The following is a 25504-nucleotide window of genomic DNA, read 5'->3' as shown; positions in this document are numbered from 1 at the left end:
GCGGTTGGGGGGCCCTTGGTTCTAGGTCTGCAGGCGTTGTCTGGTTCGTCGAGGAGGGTCTTTGGGCACTGGACTTCGGGTCCCAGTCGCCAGGGGGACGTCCTCGTGGTTATGGATCACTCGGGCACGGGCCGGGCTCCGCGGGTGCAGAGTGGGCTGGTCCGGAGCTTCCTTGCTGGCACCAGGGGGGTTCTTGCAGCAGAGCCTCTGCTGATGGGCATCCCAGTCTTTAAGAGCGTCAAGGCAGGCAGGTCCTCTGGGTGTCCCAAGGTTGCTGTCCGCAGGAGTCGCCGGGAATTAGGCAGGAGCAGGTTCCAGGATCGACAGGCAGGTAGGACTGGGGCCGAGCCAGTTGTTGTCGTCCTGTTGTTAGCAGCTGCGCAGCGGGCCTTCTTCTTCTTGATCTTCTTTCTTCTTTTGGTATCGTGATCTGAGGAAGGAAGGTTCAGGGAGCCCCTAAATACTGAATTTAGGGGCGTTACAGGTAGAGCAAGGGTAGGGACCAACAGGTCCCTGTCCTGGCGTGGGTACACCCCCTAGCCTGCTCCTCTCCTGTGGGAGGGGGACAGAAGCCTAGCTGGGATTGGGCAGGGCTCCCCATCTTCAAGATGGCCGGAGCCCGGGGTCGTGCTTCACCTCGTCTCCCCCACCTGAGGGGTGGGGTTGGCACAGGCTGGCACCCCCCCCTTCCTGACGTAGTTTTTCCCGCCAGTCTTCCTGCCAGAGTGGGGGTCAGAACTGGTGGGGGCCAGTTGCTGGGTACAGCAAATGGTCTGGAGAAGCTCACAGAGGCGGCAGGCCTTTGAAGCTTCCCCCTGCCCATCCTGGGGGAGCAGACCTAGCACCTCGCCCAGGATGTGCATTGTTGCAGGCCCAGGAGAGCGGGGGGCTCTCCACCCAGGGGTCCAGCAACATGTCTGCTGTGTGGCAGCCCCTGCAGCCACTCAGCCCAGACCTGGATTGTAGGTTAGGTTCTCAGGGGGCATCTCTAAGATGCCCTCTGGTGCATTTTGCATTAAATCCCACCCTGGCATCAGTGCAGGTTTAATGTGTTGAGAAGTTTGGTACCAAACTTGTCAGTCTTCAGTGTAGCCATTATGGTGCTGTGGAGTTCTTAATGACAACCTCCAAGCACCATATACTCTTAATGGCATTACTGCACTTACAGTGCCCAGGAATGGCCCTGGGTACTGTAGGGGCACAGGGCTCATGCACCTGTGCCCACACCTCTGGCATTGGGCACCCAGCTAGAGGGGTGACTGAAGGATGCCAGGGCAGTGGGTTCTGTGGGCATGGCACACAGGGACGTGTGCCATGTCGACTCTTTGTTTAGGTCTGTACTTAGACACTCAGACTCCAAAGGCAGTGTGTGGGTGTCAGGGTGCGGGGCCCCTGAGGGTGGCACAATAAGTGCTGCAGTCCTCAGGGGTCTTCTCTGGTCACCATGCCCTGGGTACCTAGGGTACCATTTACTAGGGGCTGACAGGTGGCCAGAGATGCCAATTGGGTTTTAGTTTCAACACAGCTTTTAGGGAAGGAACACAGGCCCTGTGTACCTGGTTGGCAGGAACCCAGGGCACACTCAGTCAAAGTACATCAGCAGTTCAGAAAAAAGTGGGGGCATACCAGTGCAAGAAAGATGGCACTTTCTCACAAGGTACGATTAGTATTCATATTAAGACTGACTTTGGTATTACATTTGGAAAACATATACCGCTCCAATATGGCGCCTACCGATTTGCACCATAGAGATAGAAGATTTCATGGGCAGTGATTGTATATAATTACAGTAGAAATTCTTTATTTAGATATAACACAGATATCTTTAAAAGAGGATTACATTGTTCACGTTGTATACAACTTATTAAAAATAAAAACAACAAGACAGTCAATTAGCCAAGCATGATAGAAATAGGGGTCTTCCGCATCCTCAACCTAAAAATAATACAAAAGTTAAAATCTAATATACTGGGAACTTCACCCCATTTTCTTTACTCTCACTGAGTTGGATATCAAACAACTAAAAAACGACCCAATTCTCCTAGGGGTACTACTCATATTCTTTTCGTTTCATCCCCCTAGAAATTTGGGATGTATCGTAAGGGTCATTAAGTAATAAAAAAGAAAAAGGAAATAAGAGGGAGGATTTAGCAGGACCTCTTTAAGTTAAAATTACGATAAGCTTGCTGGATGAACTTTGTAAGTCTGATATTCAAGTCAGTGTTTTCAGGGTTCAGAGCCACAATGATGGCTTGCCTGCAGGTTCGGGCGCCCAACCTATTCCATTCGGGTTTTAGTTTGCACCTGCGTTGGAGGTTAAAGGCTGGGCAAAGGCAAACCACGTGTAGCAATGTTTCGGCTGTTTTACCGCACCCTCTGCAGGTTAGATCTTCCACTGTGCGTCTCCAAGGAGGTAAATCTTGCAGAAAACGCCAGTCACCCATTCTAATGGCTATAAGGGTTCGTTTTAGATACAGTGGATATGTGCAGGAAAAGTAAGCGGCGGGGAGTAGCCGACTGTAAGAATTTACAAGGGCCCAAGAATGGCTGCGTTTTGAGAAGAGTGCTTTGTCTGTGATGAGTGATCTCATTCTTACACATTTTTTGATGGCGATTTTAAATGCTGTCTGACTGGGGTTAAGAGCCCATAGGTCACCTGCTGACATTTGTTGAATATAGTCCTTAAAAAGGCGACCAAACGTTCCACCTGGATTTTTCTGGGAGATTTCCAGCCAGACTAGAGATTCTAGTGAGCCTGGGTTAGCCTGCCTCAGCTTGTGACACAAGTTTAGATATGCACCAATATTGAAAACCTCATAGTTTGGTAGCCCCATCTCCAGTCTTATCTGTGCAGCAGATGCAGAAGTTGGCAACTGGAGGAACTTTTTATAGATTTTGGTGGTATGTTGATTTAGGGCCGTATTCAATTTACCCTTGAATGACTCTATCCCGTATGATAGGGTGGGGCCGATTTTCGCTCTCAGGACTTCCAGGAGGGGCGAAAGGGTTGGACCTGAGAGGTTTTTCGAAAGCTTGGTTAAAGATACTGCAAGGGTCGTGGCTTTAACTGCAATCTCATGACGCTGTTTTAAAAGGTTGCCCCTTGAATCCAGGTGGACACCAAGATATTTATACGATTGACCAATCGCGAGGCTTATGTTGTTGAAAGTCCACCCACCGCAGACATGTCGTTTCTTCCCAAAGGGGACTACTTGGGTTTTCTTTAGATTGACTTCTAATTGATTCGCTATTGTGTAGCGAAGCAGTGTGTCAAGGAGCCTTTGCAGCCCGACCTTGGTGAGGCTGAAAAGAACTAGGTCATCGGCATATAACAGATTGCTGAGTGCCGTGCCGCCCACCTTTGGAGGATGACTATTAGTTTCATCCAGGGTCTGTGACAGATCTGCTATAAACAGATTAAAGAGAAGGGGGGCCAGCACGCATCCCTGTTTTACACCTCTCGTTGTCATAATTTTCCGGGAGAGATGCGTGCCGGACCCTAACTTCACTCGTACCCAGGTACGAGAGTGAAGTTGAATCATGGCCTCCAGTAGTTTGTCAGGGATTCCCCACTTCCTTAGCTTTTCCCATAGGGCCGCCCTAGGAACCCTATCAAATGCTGCTTTGAAATCGACAAAGCAGCATAGCACTGTCCTGGATGTTAAGAGTGCTTTGTCGACAATGGTTGACACTGCTAGGAGATTGGTCATAGTCCCTGAGTTGGCAACAAACCCCGTTTGATTCATCGGAATCCGGTTGTGTTCCGTTGCCCAATGCTTCAGGTCCTCCAAGAGGAGGCCTGCATAGTGCTTAGCCTCAATGTCCAAAAGAGCTATGAGTCTGTAGTTGTTAGGGGCAGCGCGAGATCCTGATTTATAAATTGGATGTATTATTGCACCCCGCCATGAATCTGGGATGGTTGCGGTTCTCAGGGCGTAGTTGAAAAGGTTTGTTAGAGTTCCTGACCAAAAAGCTACATCAGATTTGAAGAGGTTCTGTGGCAGGCCATTTGGGCCCGGTGCTCCATCTGATCTTGCTTTAGTCACAACCGTCGCTACTCTGTCTTGGGACACCTGAAGATCCATATTGAGTGAGCTTGATGGCTCATTGGGTGTGTTCCGCTGGGTGCTGGCCCCGATCGCGGTCTCTCTCAACGGTCCGCATCCTATGGGTCCTAGATGTTCTGGGGAACTGAAATGGTCTGTGAGGAATGATGCCCATTCAGACTCTTGGATATTTGCTGATCCGAAGCTGGTGGTGCTCGGATTGGTGTGGTTTATTAGGGCCCAGAACTTTCTTGGGTTTTTGCTCTTACTCTCCCACACCAGTTTGCACCAAAATTGATTTTCGTGGTTCTGTTTGTCTTTGAAGGTCGCCAACCTAAATGACTTTTGGGCAGCTTGATAGAGATTTAAACATTCGCTGTTCCCAGGATTTTTTGCAAGTGACCGCAGGGCCTTATTCCTGGCTTTCTTAAGTAACTTTGACTGTAATGAAAGTTTGAAATTGTGAGGCTGAGTTGTCCTTCGGGCCTGCTGTATTACTGGAAAACAGTTGGTCAGATGGGAGCACAGCGTTGTCCATATTACGATAGGGGAGATATCTTGATCGTTTCCACCTTTTATACGTTCCATGCATACCTGTAGGATAGTTGGGCTGATATCATCGCTCCACTTAAGGCGCTTAAGATTTTCCGTATATGTTCCCAAACACGCCGAGGGTGCGGGTTTGTGCTTCACTGTGTTTGTGTTAAGGGATATGACCTGGGGTCTGTGGTCACTTTCAGAACGTGGAAGGATACAGAAGCTGGTCAAACAATGAAGCAGGTCCGCGTTACAGATGGTGTAATCCAGATAAGAGTGTTTGCTACCGTTAGACCAGGACCAATTCGGGGGGATATCCCCCGAAGACCTGCCATTCATTACCAGGTAGCCGGCGCTGTAGAGTTTCATCACACAGATCTCACCCAGACCGCAATAGGCTTGATTGGTTGGTTTGATTTGTGTCAAGGCCTCAGTAATGGGGAATAAGAAGGGCCCGTCGGTATCTGCTAAGTCCCCCTGGAATAAGTTGGTGTTAAAATCCCCCGTGACAATGCAGTCTGAGTCGGGGTGTTCCGCAGCTATGTCGCTCATTATTTCCGTTAGGCGTGCCAAGTGATTTTTTTTGTACGTGTATTGGGGTTGATATATACATTAAAAAGAAGAAGTGGGCGCTTTTTTCGCCACGAATTAATTTTAACCCCGAGTAGCCAGTCTTCCTTGGTACTTAGTCGTGAGATTGGGCCTTTTAGGTTATTTGATATGTATATTGAAAGGCCACCTTTGGCGTGGCCATAGCGGCTGTCCCTGAGTGCGGGTTTCCATAATTCAGTATAGCCAATGACAGGAAATCCTTCTGTAGCCCAGGTTTCCTGTAGGGCTATTACGGCATGTTCGCATAGGAAAGAAAAAGTGTCAGGGTGTGTAATTTTCTGATGGAGGCCGCTAATGTTCCAAGAACATATAAGAAAAATTGGATCAGCTTCTGGAATTGGAGCGGTTGTAGATGGAACTACTGGTGGAGTTGGCGTTGCTTGGGGTTTGTAGTTGTCGGCAGAAAGCTCTACTTCGGAGGGTCAATCTGAGCTTTTGGTTGACAGGATTGCTGGAAGCCATTCCCAGCCTAGACTTGTGTCGACGTTGGAGACCACCGTTGGGGGAATATTATATAGTTCCTCGGATCCTGCCGCGTTTTTTAAGATCGAATACGGTCTGAGATGGGACGCTGGTCTGGTAGTACCAGCATTTCGAGTAGGTGTCGGCTGGATTAGTAGGGAGGTGGGGTAACCTGGAGTGGAATATGGATACACTCTGATGCCCCAGTCCCGAAAGGTGGTCTTATGGTTCAAAAAGACTCCTGCCCAGCTGGCCGACTTGAGTGACACTAGCGTTACCTCGGACGGTTGGGTGCCTCTTGGTGGGAGAAATTCGATAGATTCTATGTCCTCCGATGCCAGGCCTGCGAACCCTGGGATGCCTTCCACGAGTTTTATTATGTTAGATCTGTTGAGGATATCCTGTCGACCCCTTGATTTATATTCTGGTGCCAGTAGGATGTGAAAGAGTGAGGAATCATTTTTATTCTCTTCTTTGGGTATGCTTGGGGCCGACTTGTTGGTTTTATTAGTAGACAGTCCTGCATCTGTTTTCTGCACCTGTTGCATTGGACAATTAGGAACCTTCAATGAAGGATGACTGGTTTTGTGCACAGTTGTTTTTTGGATGTGAATTGTTTTTGTGAGATTCATTCTTGTTTTTACAGTGTCCAAGCGTGGAGGGGATGTGACCGACATTGGGTTAGATTTTATTAAAGTAACTGTGGGCCCTATTGGACTTGGCTCAGCAGTTTTGGTCATTAAATTTTCCACAGCTATGCTTGATTCTTCAGTTGCCGCTCCCCTAGCTGGTTCGATAAGATCTTGGATACCCCCCAAGGATGGCTGGGTGGCGCTTGCTGGTGAATCCCCTTTTAATTTGGGGGCACTGGGACTTGTTAAAGTTGGTGGGACATCCGTCTCACTTATGGCTTTCTTATCAATTGCCTTCGCAAAGAGGGGAAAGAAGTCCTGGTATGCGGCATTTGCTTTGGCTCTTGTTTTGTTTCTATGTTTGCGCTGTCGTTTGCGCTCTCTCTTGGTGCATGGTGGCGGGGGGGCTGACAACGCTTCTGATTTGGAGGGTACCAAGGCTACTGGGCTGGCCATTGACCTGGTCACAGGGTTATCCATGCAGGTTGTGTATCCGGTGGAAGCCCCGGCGTTTTCACTCGTCACTTCAGTTCGGTCAGAACCCGTTCTTGCTGGTTGGAGGTGTCCGCTTTTTGGCTGATCGTTTAGCTGGTTTGTGCTTGGTTCTGTGCCACCACTTGGCTTTAAGCCTTTATTAGTAATGGACCATAGGTTAGTAGAGGCTTGGTCCATTACCGATTGTCTTTGCTGTTGCAGACCAGAATTTATGGATGAGTTACCCCCCTTCAGCGACTTAACTTCCTTTATGACACTGGATAGAAAGTCTGGAAGCGAAGAAAGTGAGTCAATGATTGGGGAGCAACAGCAGACAGACTGTACGAGCTTGGTCGAGGCTTGTGCTCCTAATATTAAGTTGTTCAATTTGTCGAGTTTGTTATCTATCCCTGCCGTGAACAGGGCTAGAGTATTCAAAAGGTCGACCTGCACGTCCTGTTTGTCCGAATGATAATTTAGTGCATTAACTGTTTGTTGAAACGTTAGGAGGAGTTGTGGCCAGACTCCGGTTACTGTTAGGTCTTCTTTGTTAGAGTTAATATTTGGCGTATGATTGGGGGAGTTTTGAGTGTTTTTGAAAAAGAATGACAGATCCGCTAAGAGCTGGTTGTTCGGATCGGTTTTCTTGGCTGTTTCTCGAGGGGATGATATTTTTGCTGCTGGTGGTGAGAATACAGAGTGCTGAGGACTTGACACGACGTTGTCTATGCGCTGGGGACTTAGCGTGACCGGGAGCTGATTTAATGTGTTTATGACTTGGGGTGAATAGGACGTTTGGAGAGTGATATTGCGCACATGGGGATTTTGCACATGAATTTGTGCAAGAGTTGATTGGCAGTGGGGGACCATTGTAGGTTCATTTGACGGGGCGTGCTCTTGTTGAGAGGTAAGTGCAGGGGACTCTGATCTCGGTTTGTGATCTGAAAAGGAACTTGGGTTAGGTTGCAGGTCCACCGGGGAGGACTGGAGCGGGCATACTCCTTGCTTGTCTGTTCCAGCGGTTAAAAGTTGCTGTCCTAATTGCAACTGTGGTTGAAAAATGACTGCGGGGTTTTGTTTAGGGCTTACGTCCCCTGGCCTAGCCGAGATAGAATCGTTGAAAGTTGATCCAAAGATATACACTCCCGGGGGTTGGACAGACTTTTTGGATTTCATTGACCACTGTAATGGGGATAACAGTTGTGGAGGGGGCACGCTTATTTCGGCCAGTTGGTCCGGAGCATCAAGCCTTGCTGCGTCCTGGGGCTGGGACTGTGGATGCGTATCCAACGTGGGTGGTGTTTTCTTAAAGTAGGACAACAGGTTTGAGTGCTTCATGGTTTTTGGCATGTCCGAACTCTTGCCTTTCTGACTTGAGTGGCAGCAGCTGGTTGGAGAAGCTTTTACCGCTGTCACTATTTCCTCGGGACCCAGGAGGGTTGAATGGCTACCCGAATGGGGTTTCTCTTTGGGTGCCGGTTGTTTTGTAATCCTCCGTTTGGGTGCCGCTGTGGTCCTTCTTACCTTCCCCGATCTCATTGCCTCAATTAAATGGAGGTAGGGTAAGCTACCAAGGCTGATAAGAGCCTAAAAATAGTCCAAAATAGTCACAAAAAAAAAAAAAAGGCGGTTGCTATAGCCTTAAGTCTCCGATAGCTATGCAATGGCTCTGCTGTTGAAGAGTTGGAAGGGATTTAATAGCCTTGGAGCTCTGGCGGGTGTGGTCAATGTGTTCAGTCTGAGGGTACTGCCAGTTCAACCGGTACAGATCTCTCCGTCTGGGTCCGCTATGCTTGATAGTGCAGTATTCCTTTCCTTTTTGCTCCCTTCCTTTTTGTTCCTTTATGTTCTCCACATCTGTTCTCCACTATCTTCCGTTTTGATTGATCTGATCTTCGGTGGCTGCCCAGCTAGATGATGGGTAGCTAGGTAGCTATTTAAGTGGCACTGTGGCCCTTCACTGGGCGCGCTCAGGTGCTTTGTCTGCGCTTGAGGTACCTTTGGATGTGGCACCCCCACGCCCTTTGCTCACTAACCAACCCCTTCCGCCTAACCCACGGCCGCCCGCCAAGCCGCACACCTCAAGACTGGGCTCAAGACTGAGCTCGGAGTCTGAACACAGATGGAAAGTTGGTGTGTGTCAGGCCGACTCAGCTTGTTAGTGTCCTGAGCTTGCTGGGCTCTCAGCTTGGCTGGCTGTCACTGGGCAGGCTCGGGGGGGGGGGAAGGACGGCGTGGGGAGCAGCCCCAGAGCTGAAAAGGGCGGCCAGATACCTCACACGGCCGACAGCCAGGCCAGTAGGTGAGGTTGCGCGGGAAAACCGACACAGGGCGCCGCAGAGGGAGCTTGCTCGCCGGGCGGCCTTCTGGAGTAAATCAGGAGCAACACAAGAGAGACCTGGGGGATACCAGGGTGACTGTACAGGATGTACAGGATGTACAGGGTTGGGGATCTCTCAGCAGCAGGCAGCAGTGGCTCTATGCGACGTGCGTGCGGTTCAGGGCAGAAGGCTTGTATCGCGTTTGCTGGCAGCTCCTACTGCCGGTTATCCAGCCCAGCCCTACCACAGCAGTGGCGGGGCGCCTCTCCACACCCTTACTCCCTCCCACACGCAATTAGCCGACTTACCGGCACACCGCCGCTCTGCTGGAGCCCCCAAACCGGACCTCAATCGGCTCCCGGCTCCCAGCTCCCTACTCCCTGACCGCACAGCTCGCAGCAGCCCAGCTGCACGGCCTCAGCCAGTCTCCGCCCACCTCACACTCACCACACCTGCCCGTCGGCACGTCCGGGTAACAGCCTGCACCTCTCGTCAATAGGGCGCGGCCTTGTTCTGTATATAAGTACCTCCAAGAGGGTGCCCGTGGTGCACGCTGCTGAGAGAATAGGATTACCGGGACATGGTAATTCAGACAGGTAAGGTGGAGAGACTGTACTTACTCATCTATGGGACGTGGAGAGTAGGAGTGTATTGCACTAACAGTGCCACTCTGGAACCTAGTCTTTCTTTGATATGCCTGTGGTGTTTACTGCCGGTATAATAGGATTACCAGGATGCGGGAACTCAGTCAGATATGGTGGGGCAACCGTCCTCACTTACATATGAGACGAGGATAATATTAGTGTAGTGTACTCTCAAACGACAGAGATTACCAGTCCTCACCGCTATTCCTAGAGAGGCTAAAGACAAAACCACCAGTAATCAGGAGAAAATCACCAACTGCCTCCTAATCAATTGCAGATCAGCCTCACTACACGCAACAGACGTAGCTGAAGCTATCCTCACACATGACATTGACGTTGCGTTCCTCACTGAGACCTGGCTAAATAAGACATCTCCTCCCTGCCTAGACATGCTGGTTCCACCTGGTTCCACCTGGTTCCACCTGGTTTCTCCCTCATCTCCAAAGGCAGGATAGAACAACGAGGAGGTGGGGTCGCTATCATCCACAAGGACAGCTGGAGCATCACAGAAACCTCCTCCTTCGAGCACGACTCATTTGAATGTCTATCCGCTGTCATCAAGACCAAAGACAACGACTCTCTACTTTGCCACCTACTCTATAACCCCCCGGGCAGAAACAACGAGTTTGGAGATCAACTTTCCAACCTGATTGCACAAGACGCACTCGGTGATTCCAAAAACGTAATTCTTGGTGATCTGAACCTCCGATGGAACGAAACTCATAACCCTCTAATCAGATCGCTATCCAGCCTCCTCGCTGATAACAACCTTACTCAACACTGTACTGAGGAGACACATTACAAAGGAGCCATACTGGATGCCATCATTGAACAAAAGAACTCAATCACGGTCAATCACATACTTCCCGTAGACTGGTCACATCATCATTTGATCTTATTTCACATCAATCACCCCATCATCCCGCTTAAACCTCCTCAAGACCCTCCCAAATGGTCGAGAAACCTCTCCCAAGTACCCCAAGACATCCTAGAAGGTCAGCTAAGTTCACTTCTTCCAGTCAACTCTCTGCACCTTTCGACCAATGATCTCATCGACCACTATAACTCCGAGCTAGTCTCCATCCTCGACAATCTAGCTCCTCTAAAGCTCAAAAGAAGCCGTACCACCCCATCTAGAACCTGGTTCAATGCGGACCTCAACGCAGAAAGAAGAACCCTGAGAGCCAAAGAAAGAAAGTGGAGAAACAACCCAACAGCCATCCTTCGCTTACAACTAAAAACAGCCCGCAGGAAGTATAACAACCATATCAAAAACAAGAAATCCAGCTTCTTCCGAGAGGCACTAGCCAATTCCAAAAACAGACCTAAGGAGCTCTACAACATAATCAGACATCAAACATCCAAGCCTCTGCCCACACCCCGGCAGGCGTCCAAAGAACGATGCGATAACTTCGCCAGCTTCTTCAACGACAAGGTCTTAAAAATCGAATTATCTCTAGACATCAACAACTTACACCTCCAGAAGAGCAACGCGGCTATCCCACAAGCCCTTCCATCCGGCTTCTCTCCCCTCCTTTGGCTAAGCTTTCGCCCCGTGCAGGAAACTGAGATAATCTCGTTGATCTCGACCTCCAAATCATCAGCACACATCTCAGACCCCATTCCTCCCTCACTAATCAAAAAAATGAAGCTCACCTTAGCACCTATCTGGGGCAAAATCATAAACAGCTCCCTACAAAGCGGAGTGGTCCCCGACTGCTTAAAAATGGGACAAGTCACCCCTCTGCTGAAAAAACCCGGTCTTGACTCTACTGACTTGAACAATTTCAGACCGATATCTAACCTCCCTCTGCTCGCAAAAACACTGGAACGCTGCGTACTCCTGCAATTGACTCATCATCTGGACAACATCAATCTCCTGGACCCCCTCCAATCCGGCTTCAGACAAGGCCGCAGCACAGAAACCACGATGCTGAACATCATAGACGACATTCTTGACGCAGACAAGTGCTGCCTCCTCATACTCCTTGATCTATCCGCTGCTTTCGACATAGTGGACCATAAGCTCCTCATCAAAACTCTGCAAGTAAGAGCTGGCCTTGGCGAAGTAGTTCTCGAGTGGTTTTCCTCCTTTCTACATAACCGCTCGCAAATAATAAAAATTAAGAACTTCACCTCTGAAACTCGGCAAGTCAACAAGGGTGTCCCCCAAGGATCAGTACTCTCTCCTCAACTCTTCAACATCTATATGGAACCGCTCGCCAAACTACTCAGGAATGCCAACATCCACTTCCACCTATACGCAGATGACACACAGATCTACCTGGAAACCTCTTCTCCTAATGACATCCACAGACTTAATGCTGTCCTAAATGATGTTCAAGATTGGCTGACGAAGAATCACCTGAAACTCAATCCCGACAAGACCGAAACTCTTCTCATCTCAAACAAAGAAGACAACCCTCAAATCATCGAGTGGCTGAAGTCGATCGATGCTCTTAAAGGTACTCTCACGCTAGCTGACTCCGTTAAATCTCTGGGTTTCATCTTAGACCCCAAACTAACCTTGACAAACCACATTAAGAACTCGGCAAAAAGTGCATTCCTTAACCTCAGACTTCTGAACAAAATCAAACCTTTCATTCCCAACAAGGACCTTAAACTAGCCACACAATCTCTAGTCCTATCTAGACTGGACTACGGGAACTCAATCCTAACAGGCATCCCCAAATCGCACCTGGCCCCATTAAAAACAACACTGCATGCGGCAGCGAGAATGATCACAGGATGCAAAAAATCTGACCACATCTCCCCAGCACTCAAAGAACTCGAATGGCTACCGGTGGAAATGCGTAGTACCTTCAGAACAGCCTGCCTACCCCACAAGGCCCTCCATACCGGAAAACCTGAATACTTGGCAAACAAGCTCAAAAAAGCAGGCCAAGCTAGAAATTTGAGAAGCTCTAACTCCCTGCTGCTCATCCTACCAAAAACCAGAAAGAAGAGAACTGCGGACTGCTCCTTCACAGGAAATGCCCCCAAAATATGGAACTCTATCCCCCCGCACATCAGAACCATACCGTCCTATGTGGAATTCAAGAGCCAACTCAAATCCTTGTTCCTTATCCGTTCCCTAGGTCGTGGGTAACTAGGATCAGCCAGCATCCTCAGAACTATGTGGTATCTCTGTATCCTATTACCTAGAAGTCCTTACTATACGAACTTTTGCCTCCTCCCAAACTGTCTTTCGTTGATCGCCTTTACTTGTTACATGTCTTGTTGTTCACCTTTTCATTCCTTTTACTGTAAAGCGCTCTGCTACCTTCGGGTCTTGTTAGCGCTATAGAAAACTTCTAAATAAAATAAATGTTACCCGGGAACCGAGCCATGTTTTGATATGCCCGTACTGCATTCCTTTTTTACTGACTTACTGGCTTATACACATACGTCAGGATTATTACTTTAAGTAGATGCTGTTTCTTGAGAGTCTGAATACTTTGGATTAGAATAATTTATATTTTGGTGTTTTTCGGTCATACATGACTGACAAATAATATTGCGTGCAATTATGTTACATTAGTGTGAATAGCCTTGAGTACTTATGAGTTCTTAGATATGATTTCTTCTGTTTTCCCTAGGTCATGAACTTGTGATTTCTATCTTACGAATTACGCACTTCTACCCGACTTTACAGTGACATTTGCTGATGAAATATCGTTCTCAGCCAGTGACCCATTACATTGTAGGTGAGATGACCTATTATCTCACTTGGGCAGGTGATATTAAATACTGTATTGGGGATGGTCTCGTTATTTCTCGTTATTTGCAAAGAAGGATTTAGCAAGTTACAAGGTGTACTTATTTTTTTAGGTTACTCTTACTTAGAGATGTTAGTTGAGATTCGGGACACTTTTATAACCTGGGTTTTTTGTACCTACAGGACTTTGATGTTAATTTATTTTCTGCAACTTGGGCATCTTATCATTTTGATTTGACGAAAGGACTTTCTTACAGGTGAACTTGGACTGTTTGGTGACTGTAACTCCTCATCTGGGAAACTTTCTTACACACAGCATTTTTTTTATAGCGCTATTGCTTCTGCTTTCGTTTACACACGTACTTGGTGACATGCTAAACCTTTCCTTTCACATGACTTTGATCACAATTTGGTGATGGCGTTGGGTTCTTCTCCTCTGTACTTGATGAATGCATTAAACTTTTTGAAATCCACATATTTTACTGAAAATGGTTGAGTAATTGTTTTTTTCTTGGGATTGTAGCCCCGAACAAGTCAATTGTCCATTACATCGCACGACGAAATACAAGTTGTCAGTTGTTTGCTGTGAGTAGAACTTGAGATCAAGTTGTGTCTTGGAAATATTGCCTGGCTACATTTTGAGAACTAAAAATTCGAATAAATACCCTGAACTTGGATCAAGAGTTTTTGGACTTTTTGAAAATATAAAGGACTATTAAGTTTACTGTGTGTGTTCTTGGTAGACCTTTATGCATTTTTGTATCCTTTCGGATGAAGGGAACAATAAGATTGAATTGGTAACCAATCTTTTCTCCCTTTGGAGCACCAGAAATTTGGATAGTTGGATGTTTACTTAGCCCGTGACAAGAGTTGAGCGCCCATGGAGTAGTACCTTCCTGGTTACCAAAGAAAAGTGTTGTAATTATTTAATACTGTTGGGACGGAAAAGTCCTCTGTATTACAATGGATGTGTACCACTAACCTGAGTGCACAACTGTACTATTGTCTGGATCCCTAATGCAGATTTTTGCTGCCATAGGCAAACGTTATGTTACAATGAATTTATATAGTGCATTATCACCCAGAGGTCTCTAAGCGCTGTCAACGGACGTCCAACCTGGGTGAGAGCAAAGTGAGCTGTTCAGATTGGTCCCCATGCCTCTAGGAACAATACAGTTTTCAAACTCTTCCTAAAACGGAGGAGATTTGTTTCCTTACGCAGTTCAATGGGGAGACGGTTCCATGTCTGAGTGGCAACGGTCGAGAAGGCTCGCCCACCCAAGGACGATAGATTGTACCGTGGGCAGGCAAGGTGGCAAGCATCCGCTGACCGGAGCACCCTACTCGGGCAATAGTTAATCAGTCGGTCCTTGATGTAACTAGGGGCTGAACCGTGAACGGCCTTGTGCACAATACAGAGACTTTTAAACAAACAAGAATCATGAGTGTACGCCATAACATAGGCTTGTATCATGGATTGCGATTTTGTAGGACTTGGAAGGGCACAGTAGAAGTGAACAGGTCCTTTTTACCCTGTGTCACTGGAGTGAGGCCTTCTGGCTCACTCACCTTTTTAAAAGTCCAGCTGCTGGGTGCTTAACTCACCCTTGGTCTACATCAGTTAGATGTAAAGTGTTGTGTGCAGGATATATGTGTGTCTAGGAAGAGTACAGTACAGGGATGGAGCAGTGCTAGGCAGTACATGCATGGTGAGTGCATGTACTGGGTGTATATATACTTGCGAGGGGCACATCGCACAAGAGATGTAGTGCTATGCAGTGCTTGCACAGTGGAAGCATATACTGGGATTGCGAAAAGTACAATACATGAACGAATAAGTGTTGAGCGCCGAGGATGAATGTGTGTACTGGCACTTTGTGTGTCTGCAAGTAGCACATCGTGGCACAACTCAGAAAGGGTACTGTACTGAACAGTGCACAGTGCGAATGTGTGTGCTGAATATGTGTGTCTGTGAAGGGAGCAATGCATGGAGGTAACAGTACTGAATAGTGTGTGTGTGCTGTGTTCAAACACTCAATGCAAGTGTGCCTAAAATGGTACATTCCATGGATGACCCTGGGATTCATTTTGGAACCCCAGGCCTACCTGGTGAAGATACAAGGAATAGAGAAATCCCGTCAAAAAGAGTTTTGAATTGCTGCATTCCTGTGAGCTGGGTGGGAGACTATGGAGAAAGGAGAGAGACTCCCCCCAGAACACATGAAACGGTCGTCTTCGATTCAGTGAGAAATCACACGGAAGGGGCCTGGACACTGATGGGGCTGATAAGGGAATAATAAGGAGTAGGGCTGGGAGTCTGGGATTAACCTTTTGAAGCACATATCACTGTGGCTGACATCCAGGTGTGAAATCTAAATGGCCTGGGTTGTGGGACAGCTACGGAGTCTCTCCTGTGGAGACTGAAATGTTTTCAAGAGAAAGAAAAGAGGAGGGAAGTGTGTATTTCAAATGAATCAGTACCCAATCATAAAACTTCAAAGAGCCAGACCCTAAATCACATGTGGTGTTTGAAAATGGACTATAAGAAGGGGAGGTTGAGACCCAAAAAAATATTGATATACTAAACAGCCAGTCAGTCTGTGTGAGGAGGAGAATCCCTGAAAGACTTCTGCCTATGTCCAGGACTGGAAGCCAATGCCTGCTGGGTGGGGGGACATCACCCAGGCAAAACAAAGCCACCTGCTCTGGAGCTTGAAGCCCTTGCACCTGCCTGCTCACAAACAACAGTGTGCCCTGTGAGGAGGAGTAGAGCATTGGAGGGAGCGAGGTCAAGTAGAGAGGACTCCCAGTGTGAGATGTGAGGAGACAGCTGTGAACTGAATTGGTTGTTGCCTGTGTGAAAGATCAGATCGGTGACCCTCATATGCTAGGAGAGGCATCCATGAGTTTAGCCATGAATCAAGTGCTGTGCAGGGAGCGTGAAACCTGTACCGTCTCGCTGAGGTGACCCCATATGCCATGAGAGGCCACTGTGGAAATAATTGTTGCCAACAAAGTGCCATGACCCATGCAGACCTTAGCGGCGATCCTGTATGCCAGGATGGGCCGCTGTGGTGTAGTTGGCTGCGCAGTGAAAGCCAATGCCTTACCAGCGGGTATCAGAACAACCCTGTATGCCAGGAGGGGCTGCCGGTACCAGGTATTGAGAAATTCGGGCCGTCGGCCCAGGAAACTGAAGCTGTGACGTGGAGATCAGAAATAAGCACTAAAACCTGCCCCGACCTGTCCCACAGACTTCGGGAGATGTTGAGAGGACATCGCTCAATTGCTGGAACTCGGTAGCACAAGGATTGACCCCTCTCCCCCAGAGTGGGGGAAGTGCTGAACTTACCACATCACCGGAAGCCAGGAGCACATCGATCACCGTTGGAGCCGGCCGCACAGCTCAGGGAGAGCCTGTGCCTGCTGCCATGCATAACGCATGCAGACCGACTCGACTGAGCAGGACTGGAGCTTTGAGGTTGCCCACTGTCAGGGCACATTCTGAAACAGTGAAAGTTTCTTTGCTGCTGAATAGGATATCGCTTGATACAGTCCTGCTAGGCCCAGAGGGTCGGTGACCCCTGACCCTGCTCGCAGGTCAGGTCGCTCCCCACGCCGCACGGCTCCCCCTGTGCGCCCGTGACTCTTGCCCCGCTGCCGCAGCTGCCATGAGTTCGCCGCTGGTGTGCACTTGTGCTGACTGCATTGTGGTTTATTGACAGTTGCTTTATTAATTATTTTCTGGTTTGTATTCTGTTTTTGGCTTAAGCACCCTTTGCTCTCTGTACCCCCCGCTACCCCACCGCGGCCCTGCCCCCTTTAGCCTTCTGTACCCCGTCCCGCCACTGCTCCCCTGCGGCCCGCCCCATTTTGCCTTCTGTGTCCCGTCCCTCGGTGACGGCCATTGGCCGCCCCGCTCACGCCTCCCAGCTGCTCCTCCCTCCCACTTCGCCTTTTATGGAGGACGCCGCGTGGAAGCGCAGCGGACGCGTGCAGCGGGCACGCTTATGCACGCCAAAGGCAAGCCCGCCTGCGCCCGTCCGCACCTGGCCCGCGCCCAGCGCCAGAACCCCGCGCCCCCCCCGGGGTGCCAGACTCCGATACGACGTCAACACCCTCCTCGCTCTCAACACCGGCCGGGACCACCGCTGCTTCCAGGCTGCCCCGAAATGCACCCACGGACCTTTTTCCTGCCACACCTGCAGCTTCTCTTGTGACAGAACCACCAAGCCTCCAATGACCGGACCCAACCACCTCCGCTGCATACTCCTCAACACCCGCTCCGCACGCAAACACGCCGTAGACCTCTGGGACCTACTCGACACAACGCCACGCCCCAGACGTGGCATTCCTGACCGAGACCTGGTGGAACGACTCCTCGACACCGGACATCGCCATAGCCATCCCAGACGGATACAAGATATCCCGCAGAGACCGCACCTACGGAATCGGAGGAGGAATAGCCATCGTCCACAATTCCACACTCCAGGTCCACACCCTTGCAGACGACTCTCTCAACTCCGCCGAACACCTCCACTTCCAGATCCACACCAACCCCAACACCACTCTCAGAGGAACACTCGTCTACAGACGTCCTGGACCCTGGGCCCTGTTCAGCAACTCCATCGCTGACCTCGCCAGCACCCACGCACTTGCCTCCACGGACTACATCCTCCTCGGGGACCTGAACTACCACCTCGAGAAAAACAATGACGCCAACTTTTCCACCCTGATCGACAACCTCACCAACCTCGGCCTCCGACAACTCGTCACCGAACCCACCCACGCCGCCGGCCACACGCTCGACCCCATCTTCTCCACAAGCACCCACGTCGCCTTCAACCACACCACCGATCTCCACTGGACCGACCACCGCTGCATCCACTTACATTCAGAAAGCAACCACGCACCAATGCACCCAACAGCTGCCTCGCCGCTGCTGGGGCAAAATCACCAAGGACCAGCTAACCTCCGCCCTCGCCCTGAACCCTCCAACTGACCCCACCGGCCCAGACACCACCGCCCAGAACCTCAGACAGTGGATCGAAGACTGCGCCAACACTCTCGCCCCTCTAAAGAAGCCCTCCATCAACCACTCCAGCAAGAAAGCCACCTGGTTCACCAAAGAACTCCAGACCTCCAAACACACATGCCGGATGCTAGAGAAGAAATGGCTCCAAGACCGCACATCAGACAACCACGCTGCCCACAAGAACGCCATTCACAGACATCACCAACTCATCAGAACAACCAAGAGATTCTCCTTCAAAGCCCGCCTGGACAACAATGTGCACGATTGCAAAGAGCTCTTCAGCATCGTGAAGGAACTCTCCAACCACAGAGCTAACACCAACGACATTACACCCTCGCAAGGACTGTGCCACTCACTGGCCACCTTCTTCCACCGCAAGATCGTTGATATCCATGACAGTTTCAACGTCCCGCCGCCCCGACCACGACAGACCCCACCCCGAACGCCACCTGCACCAACCAGCTGACCTCCTGGGCCCACGTCAACGACGACGAGACACGAAGGATCATGAACTCCATCCACTCAGGATCGCCAGCAGACCCCTGCCCACACCACGTATTCAACAAAGCAGACGCCACCATCGCACCCCAACTACGAAAGGTCATCAACATCTCGTCCGACTCAGCGAAATTTCCGGAAAGCTGGAAGCACGCTGAAATCAACGCCCTCCTCAAGAAGCCCAAGGCGGACCCCAAGGACCTCAAGATCTTCCACCCCATCTCCCTGCTCCCCTTCCCGGCGAAGGTCATTGAGAAAATCACCAACATACAGCTGACCTGCCACTTCGAGGACCACAACATCCTAGACCCGTCACAATCTGGAGTCAGATAGAACCACAGCACCGAGACAGCCCTCATTGCCGCCACAGACGACATCCGACGCAAACTAGACAACGGCGAAACCTCGGCCCTCAACCTCCTGGACCTGTCAGCCGCCTTCGACACGGTCTGCCTCCGCACACTAAGAACACGCCTCCAAGAAGCCGGAACTCGGGAAAAAGCCCTGGACTGGACCACATCCTTCCTCTCTGGCAGAACCCAGAGAGTCCGCCTCCCACCCTACCGATCCGAAGCAACCAACCTCATCTGCGGCGTACCCCAGGGCTCATCCCTCAGCCCGATGCTGTTCAACATCTACATGGCCCCCCTCGCACAAGTGGCCTGCCAAAACGACCTGAACATCATCTCCTATGCTGACGACACCCAGCTCATCCTCTCCCTCACCAAGGACCCGCATACAGCCAAAACCAACCTCCTTGAGGGTATGAAGGCCGTCGCCGAGTGGATGAGGAGCAGCCGCCTGAAGCTGAACTCAGACAAGATGGAAGTCCTCATCCTCTGCCCTACCCCGTTCGCCTGGGTCGACTCCTGGTGGCTGACAACTCTAGGAACAGCACCGACGCCCATGGACCACGCACGCAACTTGGGATTCATCCTCGACTCCTCCCTCTCCATGTACAAGCAGGTCAGCACCGTCTCCTCCTCCTGCTACAACACCCTCCGCATTCTTCGCAGGATCTACAAGTGGATCCCGATCGAAACCAGAAGAACGGTGACCCAAGCCCTCGTCAGCAGCTGGCTGGACTACGGCAACGCACTCTACGCAGGAATTCCGACCACACACCTACAGCGACTACAACGCATCCACCTCGACCCGCCTGATCCTCAACCTCCCTCGACGCAGCCACATCACCCCCCACCTAAGAGACCTTCACTGGCTCCCCATCAACAAGAGGATCACCTTCAAGCTCCTCACCCACGCACACAAAGCACTCCACAACTCCGGAACAGCCTACCTGAACAACAGACTCAACTTCTAAACCCCCGCCCGCCAGCTCCGCTCTGCCAGCCTCGCCGCCGTCCCACGAATCCAACGTACCACCTCCGGAGGCGGATCCTTCTCCTTCCTCGCTGCCAAGATCTGGAACACCCTCCCCACCCACCTGCGGCAGACCCAGGACCGGCTCACCTTCAAGAAGCTCCTCGAGACCTGGCTCTTCGAGCAGTGGCAGCAGCACCCCCCCACCCCCCTCAGCGCCTTGAGACCCTCACGGGTGAGTAGTGCGCTTTATAAGTTCTGTGATTGATTGATTGACTTGCTGCTAAAGGTCCTGCAGCACCATATAAACTTTTGACTGTTTCCTAAGAGTCAGAGTGGACTCTTGAGTAAGGCCTACTAGTGAGCATTCACTGGATGCGGCCACCAGTGAATGGAGAATAAACCCAGCCACATTGCAAGAAGAGGGTAGGACAGTGATTTGCCAATTAAACACTAGAGCCACTACCTCAAGGGGACTGTGTTATTGCTTATGAATCTTGCAATTCCTCTTTGAAAACATAGAGTTAGAAATAAAATACTTATTTTTAATATAAAAATAAGTATTTGACTGGGCATTGATTTATTAACATTGTTGAGTGCATTTTGAGCTATCAGCCATGTTCACTAAGCTGAATTTCCACTTCCCCACAGAGGGAGACTTGGCTCGTCCACAGCTACCGCTGAGAGTTGAGGGCAGAAGGGGTACCTGGCCCAGATGCTCAGGATCCATAGTAGGTCAGGTCCCAGGATATCAGGAGTAAGATGTGTCAACCACCACGGTTGGGCACCGTAGCCCCTGAGTGTCCTGTGGCCCTCTAAAAGGGGCTCCGACAATTAATAAGTTAATGTGCTGTAACATTTAATTTTATTACTTCTAGATAATAATACATAGTTGAAATCAATTTACATTTATATTATGCTCAATTATTTTTTGAAATTTTTTAAAGACTAAATGTAAATAATATTCCAGATATTTTCCAATAGAGGAGTCCCTAGTGTTAAATTTACACTCATAAATCTTGTTGTAGGAGGCTTCACCCCCCTTGTTTGAGGAGGTGGAGGCATGTAAGTATACACCTTGGTGTAAATCTATCCTCCGAAGTGGAGAATAGCAAAGAAGTGCAAAGTTAGAGTAGTAAATATTCATTTGAGAAAGAGGCACAGCCAGCAATGGTGCAGCAGGTGCAGTGTTACTGGAGCGACCGTGAATGAGGGACCCACTGATCTCATCTACAATTATAGCTGCCTTTTACTACCAAGCTAGGCCTGGGGGGCTTTTTTCTTCATTGCATTAGAACAAAGGGCACTCCTTATTACGCCACTGACGAGAGTAAATACACACATATATATTTCTATTTGTGACTAGGCTCCCAAGGGTATATTTCCACACACGCCTTCCCAAATCTGTGACTCAGGATTATGATTAACGGACTCCTAACTGAAAAGATGTTTATGACTTATGTTCTCCATATTCTAACATTCTAATAGTGATTTGCGTTATAGTATTACCAATATGCTCCACTCAAGTCATGGAGCTCTTTCAAGGGTTAATAGGAACAGAGAAACAGCGATAACTTTCTAAATAAAAACTATAAATAGACGCCCTTTGTATGTGTGACTATTTCAGCCGGTCCAGGTTCTTTCCAGGCAGCTATTTGCATACTAGGATATACAATTCATGTATTCATTTTTTATATAAAACTACAAGACCCAGAATGCACTCATTCTTGTTACAAAGCCAGGAGTAAGTAGACTAACACCTTGCACTTTAACTGAGGCCACTAAACTATAACGGATTCAGCCACAAATACAGACATGGCTTCTCGATCTAACATTACATTTTATTCGCATTGGCATCTGACCTTTAGTATTCGATTTTCAATGCTCTATATATTACATGAGAAGCTCATTACTTTTTCCTCCCAGAGAGAGTCACACATGAAAGTGGTTGTGCAAGCACTAACTGGCCTTCTGTGAGCCGACAGGCTGGGAAGAAACTGGAAGCATTTACTGTACAGGTAAGTAAGCCAGTACCTGCGCTAGGTTTCGGCGTGACGTCAGCGCGGGCCGGTCACCTGACCCAGGAGTCTTCCACAATGTCTCGGAATGGGCGGAGCCAACGGGAGAGGAAGCTACTTGTTGCACGGGAACAGGTAAGAGACCCTACTGCCCTGACTGCCCCCGCACATGCACCATACAACACCCTTTGTTTTTTTCCCGCGTGCTCACAGAGGGCTTACTGCCGTGCCCGGTCGGTGCACCGCGAGAGCTGTCGTCTCTCCCCCCTACCCCCGTGGGGACGGGTCTTAAAGGGCGGCTTTTTGGGGAAGGGTTCACTGGGAAAAGTCGTGCCGTCCGAGCGCAGGCTTTGGTCCTGATTTTCCCTCTTTTCCTGCTGTTAAGAAAGGCCGGCGTAGTTACCGGTTCGCTGTTTGTGGTTATTTAGTTCCTCGAAGTATCGGTCGACTACTGAGCGCAAGAGGGGGTATGTTTGGCTCTGCGTGGTCTGGTACTGCCCTGGGCACAGATACAATCAACACCACCATGAAAACAAGCATTATTGACAAAGTTCTATATCTAATGTACAGCGTTTAGCAAGCTTCTCTAACACCCATAATGCATTTCCAACAACAGTTACGCTGTTCTCACACAAGGGACAGGCTGCAGATACAGCACGAACTCCAATAAAACACTGTTCCGGAAGAGCATGGGCATCAGAAAAGCAAGACACCTTCCAAAACACTCTAGAATAGTTATAGCACAATCAGCAGCTGCCCAAGGGGCCTCGCAGGCTGAGTAGATGCTGCACTGGCAGCAGCAGTGTAAGCGTCTTTCCCTTCAGCATCTCGGACTTGTCCTGTTTCATGCCACTAGTGCGGTGCCTTGCTGCCCTCGGGGTGCAGGAGTGCTGTATCAACCTGTTAAGTACACGTTGGCACTAATTAAGGCCAAGGGAGTGTGGTATCTGCTTCCAGCTTGCTGCTCAGCCAGTGGATGTATGTATAATGTTAGTTTGAGTAATGATGTCATAGTGTTGGATGCGTGGGTGAGTGTCAGTAGAGTGTTGGGCTGAGCAGCAAGGAGGCTGCTCCTGTTGGAGTTCGTTCTTAGTTCATTTCCTCGTTCCTTCCAGTGCCTTGCCTAATAAACTACTTGAAGATACCACCTGAATCCGGTCATTCTTCAGTTACAACAGGGAGGCCTACAAAAGAGATTACATTCGTACAAAAATTGCTGTGCATTCAGTTTTTAAGCATACAGTAATTGGGCCATAAATGGGTAATGAATCATTTGGAGACCTAATCAAATGTGAGTGACTATGAGATGTGTTTTGAAGTTGATGGGTGATATTCGAAATCATTTTGCTCTCTGCACTTAGAGTAATCTAAAAGAACAATAGTGAAAGCGAGAGCCAAGGTTTTAATAGGATGATAGTTGAAATTTGAGGGAAAAGGCAGCAGCGTAAAGTTATCTTGGGTGCAGGGAAGTGATGTAAAAGGCACTCGATAGATTGTGCGCTATTACATTTGCCAGGAATACCGGATCTTCCTTAAAATGCCTGTTATATTATTAAGATCATGTTTGAAGTATGTGTGTGTTAGAAAGCGAAGTTAGTTAATCGGAGCATGGTAATAAGGTTTGACAAATGCTGTAAGTTTGGGAAAATGATGGTGGTGGTAGGTATATTTGCCATGGACGTGTGCCTGCTTTGGGAGAACCAGTAGATTCCAGCCCTTTATTTTATGAATCTTCTCTGAAAACTTACTTGTTAGACAAAATATAAGAACTGCTATCCATGTAGTCATTGTAAATTGCCACAGGTAGAATATACATAGTGTCTCTGAGAGTCCAAACCACTGGTGGCCTATTCATCTCATAGAAGAGATGGTCCGTATCGTATATCTAGACTCCAGGAATGAACTCACTGAGAGAATCAGAATGCATATGATGTTGTGGTGCTGGTTTTACACCTGCTGTTGTCGGAAGAGAAATCAAGGTCTTCAGAACAGGCAAGTATCTTGTAAAGACAAAGGGCCGCTATGCCCACTAAGAAGCTATAACGGATCCCATCCTTGTCGCCAGTGTTAAAATGTTATGCCCTCTGTCCATACAATTACGATAGTCTAAGTAGAGTGGGAACAAGTTTATTTAAGAATACCACAGCCACTGAGATATGGAACTGCCATCCAGTCTGAAGCTCTCACCTCTTCATAAGATGCACACCTAACATTCTATTCCATCATTAACTCATTTGGTTCTAAGAAGAAAACAGTCTTGTGTGACTTGGAATAAATAGGAACTATACTACAAGGCACTCGGTGTTTTAAATTCCACAGGCAATATTCAACACCTGATGGTCTGCAATTACCTTATAAATAAACCAGGCTAAATTACATTTGTGGTATCAGGTCAGGCTTTGGATTAGTCCCACCATTGCTATGGCGTCCTCTGGCTGATTCCCCCAGAGGAATCCGCCTAGAAGAATGGTTGCATCTTATGTGCATGTAAAGGGCTTTTTTCTGACAGTGATATGGGTGTCTACTTTCACCTTTACCCAGCACTACAAGTTTCAGGCTTTGGAAGGGGATGGACACATTTCTGTCTGTTATTGTCCAACATTCGATCACTTTTTGAAATGTCACTAGAACGGGCATGAGGTTTCCAATGCTTTTTTCTTGAGGAAGGCGGTAGGCGGGCACTGGTATACACCCAATGTAAGTACTGAGACGAGTAAAATGGTAATTGAGATAATGCCTCGATTACTACTCCAAGCCCTACTGTTGCAGTGCGTCTTAATAAGCATCTGCCATGCTCTGCTCCGCGTTTGGGGGGGAATTCGGGGGGATCCTTTATGGTATCCGGTTTGAAGGGCTACATATTCTGAAGAGGAGAGACATTGGATATAATCAGAAATTCAGACCTGGGCTGTTGTGGAGCATTTGATAATCGAGTGAGTTTTGAACCATTTCTGTCAATTCACTTTCACAAATGTTCTTTCCATATGAAGTAGGAGATGCCTTTGCCTCTGAACCCTCATCCAATTATCCTCCTTGAGTCCTTTTGCAGCATACCGAGATTTAATTGTTACTACATTTCTTTGTTCAAAGCAGATGTTAAGGCCATTGAACTGCTTTCCTCACCCCTGTTCTTTCTCTTTTCTTCACTGTTTTACCAATGAACCTTCATTGCTAAAAGTTATTTAAA

General features: G+C 48.8%; 1 protein-coding gene across 2 annotated transcripts in view; it reads left to right on the top strand.

Annotated features, from left to right (window-relative positions):
- Positions 1–25504, top strand: part of MARVELD2 (MARVEL domain containing 2) — a 230160-nt gene that overhangs the window by 25126 nt on the left and 179530 nt on the right. The window contains exon 1 of one of the 2 annotated variants that reach the window (XM_078675301.1): positions 22221–22452. The exons of the other annotated variant lie outside the window; for it this stretch is intronic. The gene's annotated coding sequence lies outside the window, so the exon portion shown is untranslated. Of the gene's footprint in view, positions 1–22220; positions 22453–25504 lie in introns of those variants that run through there. 2 annotated transcript variants of the gene reach the window in all.

The sequence above is a fragment of the Lissotriton helveticus genome, chromosome 2_1 (genome assembly GCF_964261635.1).
Source record: "Lissotriton helveticus chromosome 2_1, aLisHel1.1, whole genome shotgun sequence".
In the NCBI taxonomy this organism is placed as follows: Eukaryota; Metazoa; Chordata; class Amphibia; order Caudata; family Salamandridae; genus Lissotriton; species Lissotriton helveticus.
The sequence above is the reverse complement of the archived record's forward strand: the minus strand, read 5'-3'. Positions and strand labels throughout refer to the sequence as shown.